We start from the raw sequence: 21,379 nt of genomic DNA, 5'->3' as shown, positions 1-21,379 counted from the left end.
GTCATGACCTTGATTTTCCACCCTCGGGAGTCGTGATGGCGCCTACTCGTAGAAGTTAGGCAAGCCACTAGACATAGAAAATTTCTAACTCTTTCATTTTTAACCCTTTTTAACAATCTGAATTAACAGGTATCCAACATTTAGATATTAATGATAAATGAAATCAAGTGGAAGACTTAATCTAATATAATAACCAAGGCCAATACGATAATGACAACACACATCTCTGAATCCGGTGTCACAATATCAAGGACAGACTAAGATTATCAATGTCTGAAAAAAAATACAATCTGTCTCTAAATCTAATGAAACTAGAGTACATAATGAAGTAGAAGAGAACGCTGGGCCTGCGGACGCCTGCAAGACTACCTCGGGATCTCTGGCTGGACTGAAGCTAGGCTCCCCAAGTGCTACTCTCCAAAATCTGCTTCGAAATCTGCACATAGTATAGAGTGTAGCACCAGCACAACCGTCCCCATGTGCTGGTAAGTGCCTGACCTAACCCCGGCGAGGTAGTGACGAGGCTAGGACCAGACTCCAGATAAACCTGTGCAGTTATATAATATACAGCGGAAAATAAATAGAAATAGACAATTAACATGGGAGGGGTACATGCTAAAGGGGAAGTACCGAATCCAGCAGAAAGTTAAGAGATATATGAGAGAACAATTCAAGATTTACAACAAAACCATAATAACACTGTTGCGGCACACAACCCGATCCCTATCATTTAACACTGTTGCGGCATGCAACCCGATCCATTTATATCACTGTTGCGGTGTGCAACCAATCCAATATAACATTGTTGCGGTGTGCAACCCGTTCTATATATTGTATTGTTGCGGCGTGTAACCTGAAACATAACATTGTTGCGGTGTGCAACCCGTTCCATATATAGTATTCGTGCAACCCGATCCAACATAACATTTATATACCTTTATCAACAACCATACCAAGAGTCCCGGCAAGGGATCAACAATAAGCTACACTATCCCGGCAAGGGATTCGACAGTAAAAGTAAATACATCCCGGCAAGGGAGAAACAACTATAACCAATCTTAACCCAACTTCTACTCATCTCAGCTAACACCAATACTCAATCATAAGTAATTTCCATGAAAACAAACTTAATCCTTGCTCAATATTGAGAATCATCAATTAAAGCATCCGTAGTACTATTTAAGGACACAAAATCAGTTGCAATTTAAGACTCACAGTCATAATCGACACCAACGTATAGATACTCGTCACCTTGCCTATACCTCGTACTCAACAAGAAGCAAATAGCAAATAGGACACAACTCCTAATCCCTCAAGCCAAGGTTAGACCGAACACTTACCTTGAACTTCCAGGGCCAACTCAAGCCTCAAACACCGCTTTTCCTTTTGAATTCGGCTCCAAATCAATTGTATCCAGACATAATTGACTTAATAACATCAATAAATGCTAAATAATCCAATTCCAATACTTAATTATAGCTTTCCAATGCTTCTTTCCAAAAAGTCAAAAATTGACCCCCGACCCGCTTGGTCAAAACACGAGGTTCGGACCAAAACCCGATCACCCATTCATCCACGATCCCGAATATATAATTAGTTCAAAAATTCGACCCCAAAACGAGCTCTAAATCACAATTATACAAAAAGCCCTAACTCTACCCAAATCCCTAATTTTCTACCCTTAAGAATATGATTTTTAAGCCTAGAAATCTAATGGGTGTTAATGGAAATTGAAAAAAATGAGTCTAAGATTACGTACCTATGAATTGGTGGTGAAATCCTCTATCAAAAATCGCCCAATTTGGAGTTTGGAAGAAGAAGTTATGAAATTCTGATTAAATCCCGATTTGGCTTCTATTTTAAAATCACTGGACAGGCCTTCATTGCGTTCGCGATAGGCCTGTCGCGTTCGTGAAGAGTTGGGCCTAAGTGACCTTCACGTTAGCGACATTGGGCTCGCATTCGCGGAGCTTTGACTCCTCGATCCTTCATCTTCGTGGGCCAGTGGCCGCATTCGCGTAGCACAAAATTCCCTTCCCCCTCCCCAGGCCCAAAGGCCTTCGCGTTCGCGATAGCAGGTCCACGTTTGCGAAGGTAAACACCCCCAAGGCTTCACGTTCGCTTCCTGTGTCTCGTGTTCGCGTAGAAGGAGATTTCCTTTAGCCTGACTAACCCTTCGTGTTTGCGAGAGTCCTTCTGTGAACGCGAAGAAGAACATACCAGCACACCAGAAAACTGAAAACCTGCAATCTTTTCAAAGTTCAAAACCTTCCGAAACCCATCGAAAACTCACAACCAAACATGCGTACTAACTCAAAAATATCATATGAACATATCCATGCGATCAAATTGCCAAATTAACCCCTTAAACAACGAATTAAACCTCAAAATCAATGAAATATTTCAAAACTTCTTAAAATATCAAATTTTGCATTTAAGGTCCAAATCACGTCAAACGGATTCCATTTCTTACCAAACTTCACAGAATTATCTTAAATCACATATAAGACCTATACCGGGCGTCGGAACCAAAATAAGGACCCTATACCAATATGTTCTAATCAAAATTTATTTTCAAATCCTTTAAACAATTTCAGAAAATAAATTTCTTTAAAAATTCATTTCTCGGGCTTGGGACCTCGGAATTCGATTTTGGGCATATGCCCAAGTCCCATATTTTCCTATGGACCCTCCGAGACCGTCAAATCACGGGTCCGGGTCCGGGTCCGTTTATCCAAAACGTTGACCAAAGTCAAATTAATTCATTTTATAGTCAAAATTTATCATTTTCATAGATTTTCACATATAAGATTTCCGGCTACATGCCTGGACTACACACGCAAATTGAGGTGATGCTAAAAGAGGTTTTTAGGGCCTCGGAACGTAGAATTCAATTTAAAAACAAGTGATGACCTTTTGGGTCATCACATTCTCCACCTCTAAAACAACTTTTCGTCCTCGAACGGATAGAAGAAGGAAGTACCTAAATCAGGGAAAAGATGGGGATAATGGCCCCACATATTAGACTCGGACTCCCAGGTCGATGCCTCAGCAGACTGACCTCTCCACTGAACACGAACAGAAGGAAAACTCTTCGATCTCAACTGACGAACCTGTCGATCTAGAATAGCTACCCACTCCTCCTCATAAGACAAGTCCTTGTCCAACTGGAAAGTGCTGAAATCTAACACGTAGGATGGATCGCCGTGATATTTCCGAAGCATGGACACATGAAACACTGGATGCACGGCTGATAAGTTCGGCGGCAATGCAAGTCTATAAGCCACCTCTCCTACTCGATCAAGGATCTCAAACGGGCCAATGAACCTAGGGATAAGCTTGCCCTTCTTCCCAAATCTTATCACGCCCTTCATAGGCGACACTCGAAGCAGAACTCGCTCACCGACCATAAATGCTAAATCACAAACCTTGCGGTCGGCATCTCTTTTGCCTGGACAGAGCTGTACAAAGCCTATCCTGAATGATCCTAACCTTGTCCAAGGCATCCTGAACCAGATCCATACCCAACAACCGAGCCTCTCCCAGCTCAAACTATCCAACCGGAGACCGACATCGCCTACCATATAAAGCCTCATAAAAAGCCATCTGGATACTCGACTGATAGCTGTTGTTGTAGGCAAACTCTGCTAAAGGCAAAAATTGATCCCACGAGCCTCTAAAGTCAATGACACAAGCTCGGAGCAGATCCTCCAAAATCTGAATGGTCCGCTCGGACTGCCCGTCCTTCTGAGGATGAAACTTTTTCTCAACTCAACCCGCTGCCTAACTCTTGCTGAACTGCTCTCCATAAGCGTAAGGTAAACTACGTACCGCGGTCCGAAATGATAGACACAGGCACACCATGAAGGCGAACAATCTCCCGGATATAGATCTCAGCTAACCTCTCAGAAGAATAGGAGACTGCCACATGAATGAAATGTGCTGACTTGGCCACCCTATCAACAATAACCCACACTGCGTCAAACTTCATTCGAGTATGCGGGAGTCCAACAACGAAATCCATAGTGATCCACTCCCACTTCCACTCGGGAAGCTCAATCCTCTGAAATGAACTACCGAGACTCTGATGCTCGTACTTAACCTGCTGACAATTCAAACACATGCAACAATATCCTTCTTCATTCCCTGCCACCAATAATGCTGCCTCAAATACTGATACATCTTCGCGGCGCCTAGATGAATAGAGTGCCGGGAGCTATGGGCCTCCTCTAAAATCAACTCTCGGAGTCCATCCACATTAGGCACACAAACTCGACCCTGCAATCCCCAAACTCCATCATCACCTAAAATAACCTGCTTGGCACCTTCGTACTGCACCATGTGTTTAAGGACACTCAAACGGGGATCATCATACTGCCGATCACGGATATAGTCCAATAATGAAGAAAGAGCGATTGTGCAAGCTAACACATGGCTGGGCTCAGAGACATCCAGCCTCATGAACTAATTGGCCAAAGTCTGAATATCTAAAGCAACCAGTCTCTCACTGACTGGAATATAAACAAGACTGCCCATACTGGCTGACTTCCTACTCAAAGCATCCACCACCACATTGGCCTTTCTCGAATGATATAAGATGTTGATATCATAGTCTTTCAACAACTCCAACCACCTACTCTGCCTCAAATTCAACTCCTTTTTCTTGAACAAATACTGAAGACTCTTGTGATCCGTGAACGCCTCACATGCCATGACATACAGATAATGCCTCTAAATCTTCAATGCGTGAACAATGGCTGCCAACTCCAAATCATGAACTGAGTAGTTTTTCTCATGAATCTTCAACTGCTGCATAGCATAGGCAATAACCTTGCCATCCTGCATCAACACTACACCAAGTCCAATACGAGATGCATCATAATAAACTGTATAAGGCCCTGAACCTGTAGGCAAAACCAACACCGGTGCCGTAGTCAGAGCTGTATTGAGCTTCTGAAAGCTTGCCTCACACTCGTCCGACCATCTGAACTAGGAACCCTTCTGGGTCAACCTAGTCATCGGGGTTGCGATAGATGAGAACCCCTCCATGAGCCGACGATAGTAGCCTGTCAATCCAAGAAACTCCGAATCTCTGTAGCTGATGCTGGTCTAAGTCAGTTCTTGACTGCCTCAATGTTCTTCTGATCAACCTAAATACCTTGTGCTAATACAACATGACCCAGGAATGCAAATGAACTCAACCAGAACTCACACTTCGAGAACTTAGCATATAGATGACTATCCCTCAAGGTCTAAAGAACCACTCTGAGATGCTGCTCGTGCTCCTCCCAGCTATGAGAATATATCAAAATATCATCAATGAAGACTATCACGAACGAATCGATGTAAGGCCTGGACACTCGGATCATCAAATCCATAAAAGCTGCTAGGGCATTTGTCAACCCGAATGACATCACCAAGAACTCATATTGCCCGTACTGAGTGCGAAAGGCTATCTTAGGGACATCAGAGGCCTTAATCCTCAACTGATGATAGCCAGATTTCCAATCAATCTTCGAAAATACCTTAGCACCCTGAAGATGATCAAACAAATCATAAATCCTCGACAATGGATACTTATTCTAGATCGTAACCTTGGTCAACTGCCGGTAATCAATACACATTCTCATCGATCCGTCCTTCTTCTTAACAAACAACACTGGCGCACCCCAAGGTGAAACACTCGGCCGAATGAAACCCTTCTTAAGCAAGTCTTGCAACTGCTCCTTCAACTCTTTCAACTCAGGCGGGGCTATACGATACGGCGCAATAGAAATGGGCTGAGTGCCCGGAGCCAAATCAATGCAAAAGTCAATATCCCTGTCGGGTGGCATACCCGTTAGGTCTGAAGGGAAAACCTTAGGAAACTCCCGAATAACGGGCACAGAATCAGTTGAAGGAACCTCATCACTAGAATCACGAACATATGTCAAATAGGACAACCACCCCTTCTCGACCATACGCCGAGCCTTCACATAAGAATGACCAGGAGTCCCTCTCCACTCTAAACGAGGTAAACCCGGTAAGGCTAAGGTCACAATCTTGGCATGATAGTTCAAGATAGCGTGGTAAGGTGATAACCAGTCTATCCTTAATATGACATCAAAATCGACCATGTCCAAAAGAAGCAAATCTACACGAGTCTCAAGACCTCCAATCACAACTATACAAGAATGATAGACTCTATCTACCACAATAGAGTCACCCACCGGTGTAGACACATATAAATAGGAGCACTCAAGAAATCACTAGGCATGACCAGATACAGTGCAAAATAAGATGACACATAGGAGTACGTACACCATGGATCAAATAAAACGGAAGCATCTTTGCCACAAACCAGAACAGTACCTGTGATAACTGTATCGGAAGCCTCAGCCTCAGGCCTGGCTGGAAGTGCATAACATCGGGGCTGGGCCCCACCACCCTGGACTACCTCTCTCGGACGGCCTGCAGCTGGCTGGCCTCCACCTCTAGCAGTCGGAGCTCCACCTCTAGCACCTCTACCTCCACCTCTAGCACCTCTAACCCCACCTCTAGCTGGCTGGGCGGTATATGGAACACCTGGTGCCTAAATCATAGCACGGGAACCCTGCTACTGCGACTGAGTACCTACCAACCTCGGACAAGCCCTCCTGATATGACCATACTCACCACACTCAAAACATCCACCTGAGTGTTGCGGTTGAGGAAACTGAGACTGACCCTGGCAACCTGAATGACCACCCCAAAAATTCTGGAGCGGCGATGCATTGATAGGAGCTGGTGGTGCACTGTAGGGCTGCTGATCAAAATATTGCGTGTGAGAACCACGGCCACCTGAAGCACCGTGAGAAACCTGAAGTACCGACTGAAAGGGCCTAGGAGGATGGCCTCTACCATACGAATCCCTACCTCTAGATGAGGCACCACTGAATCTACCTGAATGACGGGGCCTCTAGTCCGACCCATGACCACCTCCCTGCGACAGAACCATCTCCACACTCCTGGTCACATTGGCCGCCTCCTGGAAAGTTATCTCACTCCTAGTCTCCCTAGCCATCTGAATACTAATCGGCTGAATAAGTCCATCAATGAACCTCCTCACCCTCTCTCTCGGTGGGAAGTATGACAAGAGTATGACGAGCCAATAGGCCTCTCATACTGGGTAACAATCATGGAACCCTGCTGGAGATGCTCAAACTGCCTCCAATAGGCCTCTCTCTGAGTGATGGGGAGAAACTTCTACAGAAATAGCTGAGTAAACTGCTCCCAAGTCAAAGCTGGAAATCCGGCTGGTCTAGCCAAAAAGAAATCCCTCCACCAAATCTTGGTGGATCCAGACAAGCGAAAAGTGGCAAAATCGACCCCATTGGTCTCAACTATCCCCGTGTTCCTGAGAACCTCATAACAGCTATCTAGATAATCTTAGGGATCCTCAGTAGATGCACCGTTGAAAGTAGTAGTAAAGAGCGCGGTGAACCTATCCAACCTCCACAAGGCTTCGGCAGACATAGCTGCTCCATCACCGGTTTGAGCTACCACACCCGGCTGAACTGCTCCAACTGGCTGAACTGCTGGAGTTTGAAACTGGGGAGCTACCTGTTCCGGGGTGCGAGTAGCAGGAGTCTGGGCTCCTCCTCCAGCCTGAGAGACGGCTGGTGCTACAGGAAGCAAGTATGCCCGAGTGACACTATCCATAAAGCCCACTAGACGGACCAGAGCATCCTGAAGTACTAGAGTAGCAATAAACCCCTCTAGGACCTGAGATGGGCCCACTGGAACTGCTAGGGCCGAAACCTCATCATCAAAGTCAACCTGATCTCCGTTGTGGGTGTTGCTGCCCTGGGCTAAGCTCTATCCCTACCTCAACCTCTAGCACGGCCTCGGCCTCACCCTCTACACCTCGTAGGAGCTGTTGCTGGGGGCTCGAGCTACTAGTCAGTGGATGATGAAGCGCGTGTTCTCGCCATCTACGAAAGAACAGAGTATAATTTCAATTAGCATTGAGAAACCAATCCGCACGACAAGAAAGAATAATTGTGGAACGTTTCCTAACTCTGTAGCCTCTGGGAATAAATACAGACGTCTCTGTACCGATCCCTCAGACTCTACTAAGCTTGTCCGTGAATTGTGAGACCTATGTAACCTAGAGCTCTGATACCAACTTGTCACGACCCGTATTTCCCACCCTCGGGAGTCGTGATGGCGCCTACTCATAGAAGCTAGGCAAGCCACTAAACATAGAAAATTTCTGAATCTTTCATTTTTAACCCTTTTTAACAATCTGAATTAACAAGTATCCAACATTTAGATATTAACGATAAATAAAATCAAGCGGAAGATTAATCTAATATAATAACTAAGGCCAGTACGATAATGACAACACACATCTCTACCCGGAATCCGGTGTCACAATATCACGGACGGACTAAGATTACTACAAGGAATGTCTGAAAGAAAAACCATCTTTCTCAAATCTAATGAAAATAGAGTACATAATAAAGTAGAAGAGAACGCGGGGCCTACGGACGCCTACAGAACTACCTCGGGATATCTGGCTGGACTGAAGGCAGGTTCCCTAAGTGCTACTATCCAAAAGCTGCTCCGGAATATACACATAGTGCAGAGTGTAGCATCAGCACAACCGACCCCATGTGCTGGTAAGTGCCTGGCCTAACCCCGATGAGGTAGTGACGATGCTAGGACCATACTCCAGATAAACCTGTATAGTTATATAATACAGAGCGAAAAATAAATAGGAATAGACAATTAACATGGGATGGGTACATGCTACGAGGGAAATACCGAATCCAGCAGAAACGTAAGAGAAATATGAGAGAACAATTCAAGATTTACAACAAAATCATAATAACACTGTTGCGGCACACAACCCGATCCCTATCATTTAACACTATTATGGCATGCAACCTGATCCATTTATATCACTATTGCGACGTGCAGCCCGATCCAATATAACATTGTTGTGGCGTGCAACCCGTTCCATATATAGTATTGTTGCAGCGTGCAACCCGATCCAACATAACTTTGTTGCGGCGTGCAACCCGTTCCATATATAGTATTGTTGCGGAATGCTACCCGATCCAACATAACATTTATATACCTTTAGCAACAACCATAGCAAGAGTCCCGACAAGGAATTCGACAGTAAAAGTAAATATGTCCAGGCAAGGGATAAACATATATAACCAATATTAACCCAACTTCTACTCATCTCAGCTAACACCAATACTCAATCATAAGTAATTTCCATGAAAACAAACTTAATCCTTGCTCAATATCGAGAATCATCAATTAAAGCATCCGTAGTACTATTTAAGAACACAAAATAAATTGCAGTTTAAGACTCACGGTCATGCTCAACACCAACGTATAAATACTCGTCACCATGCCTATACGTCGTACTCAACAAGAAACAAATAGCAAATCGGACACAAATCCTAATCCCTTAAGCTGAGGTTAGACCGAACACTTACCTCGAACTTACACGGCCAACTCAAGCCTCAAACACTGCTTTTCCTTTTGAATTCGGCTCCAAATCAATTGTATCTAGACATAATCGACTTAATAACATCAATAAACACTAAACAATACAATTCCAATGCTTAATTATAGATTTCCAATCATTCTTTCCAAAAAGTCAAAAATTGACCCCGGGCCAGCTTGGTCAAAACACGAGGTTCGGACTAAAACCCGATCACCCATTCACCCACGAGCACAAATATATAATTAGTTCCAAAATTTGATGCCAAATGAGGTCTAAATCACAATTATATAAAAAAGCCCTAACTCAACCCAACTACCTAATTTTCTACCCTTAAGAACTTGATTTTTAAGCCTAGATATCAATTGGGTATTAATGGAAATTGAAGAAAATGAGTCTAAGATTACATACCTATGAATTGGTGATGAAATCCTCTTTCAAAAATTGCCCAATTTGGAGCTTAGAAGAAGAAGTTATGAAATTTTGATTAAATCCCGATTTGGCTTCTGTTTTAAAATCACTGGACAGGCTTTCATCGCGTTCGCGATAGGCCTATCGCGTTTGCGAAGAGTTTGGCCTAAGTGACCTTCACGTTCGCGACATTGGGATCGCGTTCGCGGAGCTTTGACTCCTCGAGCCTTCGCGTTTGCGGGCCAGTGGCCGCATTCGCGTAGCACAAAATTCCCTTCCCCCTCCCCAGGCCCAAAAGCCTTTGCGTTCGCGATAGCAGGTCCGCGTTCGCGAAGGGAAACACCCCCAAGGTTTCGCGTTCGCGTCCTGTGTCTCGCGTTCACGTAGAAGGAGATTTCCTTCAGCCTGACTAACCCTTCGCGTTAGCGAGAGTCCTTCCGCAAATGCGAAGAAGAACACACCAGCACACCAGAAAACTAAAAACTTGCAATCTTTTCCAAGTTCAAAACCTTCCGAAACCCATCCAAAACTCATCCGAGCCCTCGGGGCTCCAAACCAAACATGCGTACTAACTCAAAAACATCATATGAACTTATCCGTACGATCAAATGACAAATTAACCCCTTAAACAATGAATTACACCTGAAAATCAATGAAATATTTCAAAACTTCTTAAAACATCAAATTTTGCATTTAATGTCTGAATCACGTCAACCGGATTCCGTTTCTTACCAAACATCACAGAATTATCTTAAATCTCATATAAGACTTTTACCGGGTGTCGAAACCAAAATATGGGCCTGATACCAACATGTTCTAATCAAAATTCATTTCCAAATCCTTTAAACAATTTCAGAAAATAATTTTCTTTAAAAATTTATTTCTCGGTCTTGGGACCTCAGAATTCGATTCCGAGCATACACCCAAATCCCATATTTTCCGACGGACCCTCCAGGACCATCAAATCATCGGTCAGGATCCGGGTCCGTTTACCCAAAATGTTGACCGAAGTTAAATTAATTCATTTTATAGTCAAAATTTATCATTTTTCATAGATTTTCACATATTAGCTTTAAGGCTACCCGTCCGGACTACGCACGCAAATCGAGGTGATGCTAAAAGAGGTTTTAAGGCCTCAGAATGCAAAATTCAATTTGAAAACAAGTGATGACCTTTTGGGTCATCACATCTGATTCTCACTGGATGTGAGATACGTAGGCAAACCTCATCGGTTCCGACCCCAATTTTCAAAAATTCAAAAATATTTTCCTTTAAGTTCCTTCTTTAGAAATTGTTTCTTAGAAAATTCACAAAAAAAGTTGTTTTTAAACTGAACAAAATGTAGTTTCCTTCTTTCTAAAGTCTCATACGGAAAAAAGAAATAAAAAGAAAAAAAACAAAATCAATAAAAAATCAAAATCTAAAATACGTGTTTTCTTTATTTTGAAGTTATTTTTCCAAAAATTTTAAAAAAAGAATAAAATAAATTCCTTTCTTTGTTTAAAAGTCTTTCTTTCGTAAATGTCAAAAACAAAATTGAAAAATTGAAATCCAAAAATATTTTTGCTTTTCTTTAGAAGTATTTTTGTATATAAATAATAATAATAATAATAATAAAAAATTCAGAAATCCAAAATATTTTCTTAAAAGTATCTCTTTCAAAAATTAAGAGGCAACATCCAAAACTATTTTCTTTCTTCTTTAGAAAAAGAGAAAACAAATGAAAATTCAAACAAAAATATTTTATTTTTACTTTTAAGATTCTCAAAGTTCAAATCAAGAGCAAATGAATTTTTGGAAGTCCTGTTTTCAAAAAAAAAAAATCAAAATCAAAAATTCCAAAAAATATTTCCTTTCTTCTTTTAAAACATTTGTTTCAAAAATTTCAAAACAAAAATTCAAAAAAAACTGTTTTTCTTTTTCTTAAAGCTTTCATGGTCTGAGTATTAAACAAAAGTCTAAAAAAAGAGTTAATTTATTTACTCCATTCTCGATCTCCCCGAACTATGCAAGATCGGATTCATGCAGCGTCATTATACGTAGGCAATCCCCATCAGATTCGATCATAGCCATAAAATAAACTGAGTGAAAAAGTAAACAGAAAAAAAAAAGAGAAAAAGAAAAATTGAGTGTAAAAAAAGGGAAAAAGAAAAAGAGTGAAAAAAAGAAAAAAGAAAGAAGAAAAAAAGGAGCGACTAGAAATAAAAAAGTGACAAACAAAAGAGAAAAAGAGAGTGCCAATAATAAAAGAGCGACAGAAACGAAATAAAAAAATCAAGAGTGATTAAAGAGAGGCAGAAATAAAATAAAAGAGGTACATACTGAAAGAGTCAGTTAAGGCCGGGATGAAACATGTAACTGTTCAAACACATGGTAGAAGCGTTTAACTGCTAGATGCATTGCATCCCAATGTGAGATTTCCTATATGTTAAATGTATCAAAACTAACAAGGTTTTTGGGTGTGCAAACTAGGCAGGTTTTGGTGGTTGGTTTTGTCGGTAGTCTAGCCTCCTCTCCTTCACAAGATCCAAAGGCATAGATGGCTTCCGCAAGAAATCTACCAATCATCAGTCCTGAAAATAGCCCGGCATCGGCTATTCTGCATCTAGAATCAGTAGTTGCTGAAGAAAATAAGAGGTTGTGTCTCCGCATATTGGAAATGTGATACTCCTGGTCTAATGGTAGGGAACCGTCAAGTGCAATCCCTGGGTTCCCTAAGTTGATCTCCAAGTCAGGAGAGGTTACCAATGCCCATGTGCCCAACCTGCTCATCCCATGCGGTCACCCTCCAATGTCGTTCAATGTTCCTGGCATGCCTTCTGGGGTTCGCCCCCAGGCGCCAGTTTCCAGGGCACCTCCAATATTGTTCTCTGCAGCACCAGTCTGTATCAGAGCACAACCAGCTTTACCACGGCCGTATACTGAGCCTCCAATGTTCACCTTTCAGGGTCCACAATTTCAATCAGAAATATCATATGTGACCCCGTACTCTTTCACTCAACCTCCGTAATATGATCTCTCGGGGGAGCAAGAAAAGGTTGTTAAAAATTCCGAGCAAGAGGAAATGGCTCGGAAGATGAAGATCCTAGAACAAAACCTGAAAAATATGCAAGGTCTGAGTGGCCAAAAGAGTGTCTCATACTCTCACCTCTGTATGTTTCCCCATGTCCACTTGCCAGCTGGTTTCAAGATGCCAAAATTTGAAAAATATAGTAGGCACGGAGACTCGGTCACTCATCTGAGACGATACTGTAACCAGTTGAGGGGTGCTGGTGGAAAAGAGGAGCTGCTAATGGCCTATTTTGGGGAAAGCCTTACCGGAATTGCTTCTGAGTGGTATACGGATCAAGAAATTACCCATTGGCACGTGTGGGACGATATGGCCCGAGATTTTGTTCGCCAGTTCCAATATAATGTGGACATCGCTCCCGACAGAAACTCTTTGTCCAATTTGAAAAAGAAAATCACGGAAAGCTTCCGCAAATATGCTGTCAAATAGCGTGAGCAAGCTACTAGGGTAAAGCCTCGAATGGATGAAGTTGAAATGGTCATGGTCTTTTTACAGGACAAGAGGCGAACTATTTCACGAACATGATGTCCGCTATGGGAAAGTCGTTTGCTGAGGCTATCCAAAATAGGGAGATGGTAGAAAATGGGCTAAAAACGGGTCGAATCTTGAGTCATGTTGCATTTAAAGCCACATCACTAGATTTTCAAAATGGTTCAGAGGATTTGATAAATGGAAACGGGAGAGAAGAAGGAGCCATGATGGTTTCGAGCTTGAGTGGGACCCGCAAGTCATTCAGCCAATCATATGCACCTCCTATGGTCCCTCCACACTATTATCCCCTTTAAGATGATGCTTATGCCGTGGCACCGCTTCCCTATGCGGTGATGAGCATGCAATCTTACACGCACACAACATTATACACAAAAACGAGCTCCACCTCCCAGAAATGCCTATCCTTACCAAGCTCAATATAATCACCAACCAAATGTTCTCCGGTACAGTCCTCGCCCAATTGAGCCTTTCAGAAAGAATCAGTTCACCCCTATTGGTGAATCGTGTTCAAGTTTGCTCCAAAAGCTAATCAGGCTAGATCTATTGCAGCCAGTGGCCCCGAACCAGCCGAACCCCGAGTCCCCCTCGCATCAAGCTGATGCTAGATGTGAATACCACTCTGGAGTAGTGGGACACAATATAGAAAACTGTTGGACCCTCAAAAGGGCAGTTGAAGATTTGATTGAAGATGGAAGAATTGTTCTTTGGGACAAAGAGGCTCCTAATATGATGAATAATCCTCTTCCTACTCACACCAATGAGCCTGTAGTCAGAATGACTTGTGAAGATGAGAAATTTGATCTGGTACAGAAGGCCATTACAGCCATTGTCGAGACAGAAGAAAAGCCAAAAAAATGTTGCCAAGCATGAAAGTTCCCCATGAGACGAGAGTCTTAGTAGCCAGTCTTGCTATCCTTTCTGCATCCGGATTATCTCAGGGTGTGATCCGGATGTTTTATCTTATTGTCTTACTTTCCGATGTAAACCCTTCTATCTTCAAAAAATTGAAAAAAAAAACAAAAAAAATCAAAAATCAAATGAAATTAATATTTCATTGTCCAGGAATGTCTCTTTTCTTAATCTTGTCATTTATTATTATTCTCTTTTTAGTTCTGTTAAATGCAGGTTTCAATAACATGACATATTTGCAGACTTCATGCCTAGATCCTGAAGCTCTGCCAGACCTAGAAATAATGAATCAAGAATTAGATGTTAATGAAGGTAAGTTTAAGGAGATGAAACAAGGAGTTGGAACAACTGAAGGAAAATTGGTTCCAGATTCGAAAGGTCCATAAATTGCAACAAGAGTACTGCCAAAAGAGTGCATTGTACTTGGGGGCACGTCGAAGGAAATGTCAACAACTGTCAATGCAAATGCAGCCAAAAGGTACTCTGATTGATCCTCCATTTAGTATTAATATTCTCTGGTTGGGATGACGAAGACTTTCATTCTCGCTACCCAAACACCATTAAACCTTTTGTAAACCATTTGAGCCGGTTACTCTTCTTTGATTACCCTCTTTGGAACCTGAAAGTGTTATTGAAAAAAAATTGATTGAAAAAATGAAATGAAAAATGAAGAGAAAAAAATGAAAATGAAAAAAGAGGAGAAAAGAAAGATACAAAAAAGGAAGAAATGGAAAAAAGAAATTAAAATGAAAAATGAAAAAAAAATGAGGAAAAAGGAAAAAGAAAGAGAAAACAAAACAAAACAGAAAAACAAAAGAAAACAAAAAACAAAGTTCCTTGAACTACGTTCGACTTGACTCCAAAAGGATACGTAGGCAGCCTCTCATTAGGGTTCAGTAACACCAAAATAAAAATCCAAAATTCCCTCAAAAAAGTAAAATTGGGGTAGATGTTATAATGGTTCGGCGATGATCCCGCCTAAATGGTTCCAAAGTTGTAATTCAGTCCAAATCATTTTTACCCAAATCCTTTCAAGTCCTTCCGATCAATCAGTGAGAATGTTCAAGGATCAGAGAATACAACTGCTTGGATCTGATGCAATAAAAATGAAAGAAATAAAATAAGAGAGTCTTATTGATGAAAATCTATACGGGCACCGTAAGGCGATGGTAAGCAGAGAAATAGAAAATGAGAGAGTCTTGTTAGTGAAAACTCACAAAGAGCACTGCAAGGCAGTGATAAGAAGAGAAATGAGAGAAGTCAACTGGTGAAAACCCGCAAAGGGCACTCCTGATCGAAAAGAGGATCCTCGCAACCATCAACATCAACAGAGGTACGCAGTTTATCTCACATTTCTAGAGGGCAGTTCAACGAGAGTTGGGCGCGCGGGTTAAGTTGAGCACATCATTTCAGACGGACGGGCAGTCCGAGCAGACCATTCAGATTTTGGAGGATATGCTCCGAACTTATGTCATTTTCTTTGGAGGCTCGTGGGATCAGTTTTTGTCTTTAGCAGAGTTCGCCTACAACAACAGCTACCAGTCGAGTATTCAGATGGCTCCGTATGAGGCTTTATATGGTAGGCGGTGTCGGTCTCCGGTTGGATGGTTTGAGCAGGGAAAGGCTCAGTTGTTGGGTACAGATCTGGTTTAGGATGCATAGGACAAGGTTAGGATTATCCAGGATAGGCTTCGTACAGCTCAGTCCAGGCAAATGAGCTATGCCAATCGCAAGGTTCGAGATTTGGCTTTCATGATCGGTGAGCGGGTATTGCTTCAAGTGTCACCTATTTGGGAAGAAGGGCAAGCTTAGCCCTAGGTTCATTGGCCCGTTTGAGATTCTTGATCGAGTGGGAGAGGTGTCTTATAGACTTGCATTGCTGCCGAGCTTATCGGCCATGCATCCAGTGTTTCATGTGTCCATGCTTCGGAAGTATCACGGTGATCCATCCCACGTGTTAGATTTCCGCACTGTCCAGTTGGACAAGGACTTGTCTTTTGAGGAGAAGCCGGTAGCTATTCTAGACTGGCAGGTTGGTTAGTTGAGATCGAAGAGTTTTCCTTCTGTTCATGTTCGATGGAGAGGTCAGCCTGCTGAGGCATCGACCTGGGAGTCCGAGTCCGATATATGGAGCCGTTATCCCCATCTTTTTCCTGACTCAGGTACTTCCTTCTTATGTCCATTCGAGGACGAAGGATTGTTTTAGAGGTGGAGAATGTGATGACCCAAAAGGTCATCACTTGTGTTGGAAGTGAATTTAGTGTTCCAAGGCCTAAAACCTCCTTTTACCTCACCTCAATTTACGTGCGTGGTTCGGACCTATATCCGGAAAGCCTTCTATGTGAAAATATGAGAAATAGAAATTCTAGAGTTAAAATTTGATTATGGTTGATTTTGGTCAAGATTTTGAGCAAACGGACCCGGATCCATGTTCTGACGATCCCGAGAGGTCCGCAATAAAATATGGGCCATGGGCATATGCTCGGAAATGAATTCCGAGGTCTCAAGCCTTAGAAATCAATTTTTGAAAGAAATTATTTTACTGAATTATCTAATAAATGAAAAAAACAATTAATGTTTGAAACCATTATTATCGGGCTCATATTTTGGTTACGGAGCCCGGTACAAACTTGTTATAGTATTTGAAAGATAACTGTGAAATTTAGTGAAAACGGAGTTTATTTGATGTGAGTTGGACTTCCGGTTGAAAAGTTATGAACTTTGAGAGTTCTTGATGAAAATGTTGAGTTTTGAGGTTTAATTTATGATTTTACATGTTATTTTGATGATGTAATCGCACGAGTAGGTCCATATGATGTCTTTGAGTTAGTATGCACACTTGGTTTGGAGTTCCGAGGGATCAGGTGAGTTTCGGGTAGGTTCCGGGATGTCTTAGGCCTAAAACATAGTTGATGTAGATTCAGAGAAGTGGAAGGCCATTGAACAAACCAGTGCGGTCCGCACAAAATGGAATGCTGCCGCGGAGGGGCCTGTGTGGCCGCACTAGATTTTGTGCGGACCGCGCTGTAGAAACATTTCACTGGTCCGACTTCGGAAGCCAATATCTTTTGATCTACAAGGAATTTTAAGATGATTCAAAAATGAAAGTTGTAGCACTTTGTGTCTAGTGTCCAGAAAGGTAAAGAAATCACAATGTGGACATCTTTAGAGAAAGTTATGACCAAAATACTAAAGCATGTCATTGCAGTCCACATGGGAGCTGTGCGGCCGCACTCGATTTTGTGCGGTCCGCACAGGGGGTCTGGGAGGGGTATATTTAGACGGGATTTTTAGTTATTTTTCATTTTTAAAAATCCCAAAAATCTAAGAGGCGATATTTCAAACAACCTTTCTTCACCAAAACAATGGTAAGTGATTTCTAACTCATTTTCTTCAATCATTAACATCTTTTCACATGATTTCAACTCAAAATCAATGATTTTCATGGGAGAAATTGGGTGTTTTGGATAGAACCTAGGTTTTTCAAAAAAAAAAGTGGATTGGACCTCGATTTGAGGTCCGATTTTAAAAAAATTATATATTTGGGTTCGTGGGGGAATGGGTAATCGGGTTTTGGTTTGAACCTTAGGTGTTGACCATGTGGGCCCGGGGGCTATTTTTTACTTTTGAGTAAAACTTTGGAAAACTCATTTTCATGCATTGGAGTTGATTCATTTAGCGTTTATTGATGTAATTAAGTAAATTGTGGCTAGATACAAGCGAATTGGAAGTGGAACCAAGGGGTAAAATGGTAGTTGAAGCTTGATTGTGCTCATGGGTTTGAGGTAAGTGTTTGGTCTAACCTTAGCTTGAGGGATTAGGAGTTGTGTCTTATTTGCTACATGTTAATTGTGGAGTACGACGTATAGGCATGGTGACGAGTATCTATACGTTGGTGTCAAGCATGCCCGTGAGTCTTGTATTATAATTGTTATGACTCCGTTGTGGTTTATTGCGCTTCATATGTTATTATCACCATTGTTCCCTTGCCGGGATGTTTGTTTGTTATTAATGATCCCTTGCCGGGATGTTTGTTTTGATAGTATTGTTCCCTTGTTGGGATGTTGTTGAAATATCATTATTCCCTTGTCGGGAAGTTGTTATATTGCTCTTGTTCCCTTGCTGGGAAGTTGTTATATTGCTCTTGTTCCCTTGCCGAGATTCCTTGTAATTATTGTTGGCTTGTAACTGGGAGCGGGTGGTACGCCTACCACAAGATATAATGAAATGGGAGAGGGCGGTATGCCTACCACAAGATATGATGAAATGAGAGCGGGTGGTATGCCTACCACAAGATATAGAGTGGGTGGTACGCCTACCACGAGATACATGAAATGGGAGCGGGTGGCATGCCTGCCACGAGATACAGGAAATGGGATCGGGTTGCACGCCTGCAACAAGATGTGAACAGAAAGTGAAATCTGCCTTTGTTTTCCTTATTCTTATTAGTGGTTAGATTTTGATTCCTTTATAGTTCTCTTTATATTTTGTTTTACCTGTTATTCCCCGAAGCATGTTTCCCCCACCCATCTTTACTTGTTTATTCCTACTTTACTTTCTACTGTATATTATATAACTGCACAGGTTTATTTGGTAGTCTGGTCTTAGCCTCGTCACTACTTCGCCGAGGTTAGGCTAGGCACTTACCAGCACATGGGGTCGGTTGTGCTGATACTACTCTGCACTATGTGCAGATCCCGGAGTAGCTATTGGACCATAGTTTGGAGGCTACCTTGAGTCCACGCGGAGATCCAAGCTAGACCTACAGGCGTCCGCAGACCCTGGCGTCTCCTCTATCTTTTATTTCCTGTTTCATCTTTTTGCTTCAGAAACAGTATGTCTTTTATTCTCGGACCTTGTATTTAGCAGTCTTAGACCGTCTGTGATACTGTGACACCAGGTTTTGAGTGATTAAGGTTTAAGTAGTTGTAATAGCTACAGAATCAGATATTTTATTGTTTTACTTCAGCTTAAATAAATATTCTGCTGTTTATACATTATCGCTTTATATCTGTTAAGAAGAATTAATTGAATAATGGAGTAATTAGTTTAAAGGATTGGCTTGCCTAGATCACATTAGTAGGTGCCATCACGACTCCCGAGGGTGGAAAATCCGGGTCGTGATACAAAAAAGGATGGTAAGACTGATCTACAAGGTTCTCATTTGATACAAGCTAATATGCAAAAAGGCACCAGCCTAGTCAAGGTCATAAGTCGACCTCGACCGGCCATGGTGGCCGATGCTTCGAAATCAAAACTCTTGGAAGGAGAAAATCAAATTGAAGTACCTATAAAGGTAAATGAAGTTGAAAAGGTTGAGTCCCACGTGGCCAACCATCTCGGCAAAAGTTTGAAAAGACAAGGTACCCAAATGATCTGATTTTAAAGTTGGAAGAAAGAAGCCAGGAATGAAAGGCCTATGAAGACAAAATAAAGTTGGAAAAGGTTAAGTCCCACGCGACTAGCCGTTGCAACAAACTTTGAGGAGTCAAAAGTTTCCCAATGCTCCAAAGTTAAAAAAAAAAACAACAAGTCATAAGGAAAAGGCCTATAGAAGTAAAATTAAGTCGAAAAGTTTGAGTTCCACCGACCAACCGTCATGGCAAAGTCTTAAAAAAAACAGAGGTTCTTCAGGGCCTGAAATAAAATCGGTCCTCAGGGAACAAGTAGTTGTAGTTAAGATCTTCATCCAAGAAGTCGGGCCGAGATCGAGTGATTGAAACAATCAAGGCCACAAAACCAACCACCGTTTTAAACTAACAATTGTTCTTTGTTTGAAAACATGAAACAGGTGCAATCCAAAGCAACCTTACAAGAAGCAGGTGCAACCAAACAGAAACTGCGCAAGGGCTAGAAACAACTTTGCGGCAAAAATCAATCCAAAAGGGAAGTCTCCTCTAAATTCTTTCTCACATTTTTACTCATTTTTCTTAAATAAAACAAAAACAAAAAAAATGAAATGAAAAGAAGAAGAAGAAAAATTCAAAATTATGGTAGCCTATGGTCCCCAATCTCTAGTTATGTTTTTCCAACATAGGGTCTCCATTCCCTAGTTGATTTTATTTTAGACATAGGGTCTCCACTCTCTAGTAGCCTTTCTAACATAGGGTCTCCACTCCCTAGTTGATCTTATTTTAGACATAGGGTCTCCACTCCCTAGTCGCTTTTCCAATATAGGGTCTCCACTCCCTAGTTGATTTTATTTTAGGTATAGGGTCTCCACTCCCTAATCTGTTTTTCCAACATAGAGTCTCCACTCCCTAGTTGATTTTATTTTAGACAAAAGGTCTCCACTCCCTAGTCACTTTTCCAACATAGGGTCTCTACTCCCTAGTTGATTTTAGTATAGATATAGGGCTCCACTCCCTAATCTTTTTTCCCAAGGATACACAGTCCTGATTTTATTGCTTTCAATAAAGAAATAGTTTAGATTTTTGTTACAAATAACTCACGAAATTTTCCTAGTGAAAACTGGGGTAGAAATGTTTGTTTGTTTGTTTGCCTTGGTGCCTGAACGGGTTTCCACCGTGAGGCACAAGGTTTGAGATGATCAAAAGAAGAAGTATCAACTCAAATAAAGAGAGGAAGAACAAGAAAAGAAGTTGAACTCTAAGTATAGAAGCAGAGAAAAGATGCGGACTGCCCAAGGTATGATTGAAGTCACAAGCATTGCATGTCCCGCCTTGATCCGAAAAGTCGAAGAAGAATGAACCAGCAGTTGTAGCTAACGAGCATCAAGATTCAGGTCAGAGTCTGCAGGAAGAACCAGCCAAAGCTCAAAATCAAGCTTTGGAAGTTTTATAGATAGGAATCTTATAACTCATAGTTGATAGGATTAGCTAGTTTAACTTTTCATCTTTTATTTCGTTGTAATAAGGAGCTCAGCAAGCAGAAATAGCAGCAACAGTAGTGAAATCACAGCTATTCGATAGTCCCAGCTATCAAAACTTCTAGAACTACACCGACCTAATTCCTTTATAGCCAAGGATATGTAGGCAACCTCCGAAGCAAGG

Source organism: Nicotiana tabacum, chromosome 6 (assembly GCF_000715075.1).
Source record: "Nicotiana tabacum cultivar K326 chromosome 6, ASM71507v2, whole genome shotgun sequence".
Taxonomy (NCBI): domain Eukaryota; kingdom Viridiplantae; phylum Streptophyta; class Magnoliopsida; order Solanales; family Solanaceae; genus Nicotiana; species Nicotiana tabacum.
The sequence above is the reverse complement of the archived record's forward strand: the minus strand, read 5'-3'. Positions refer to the sequence as shown.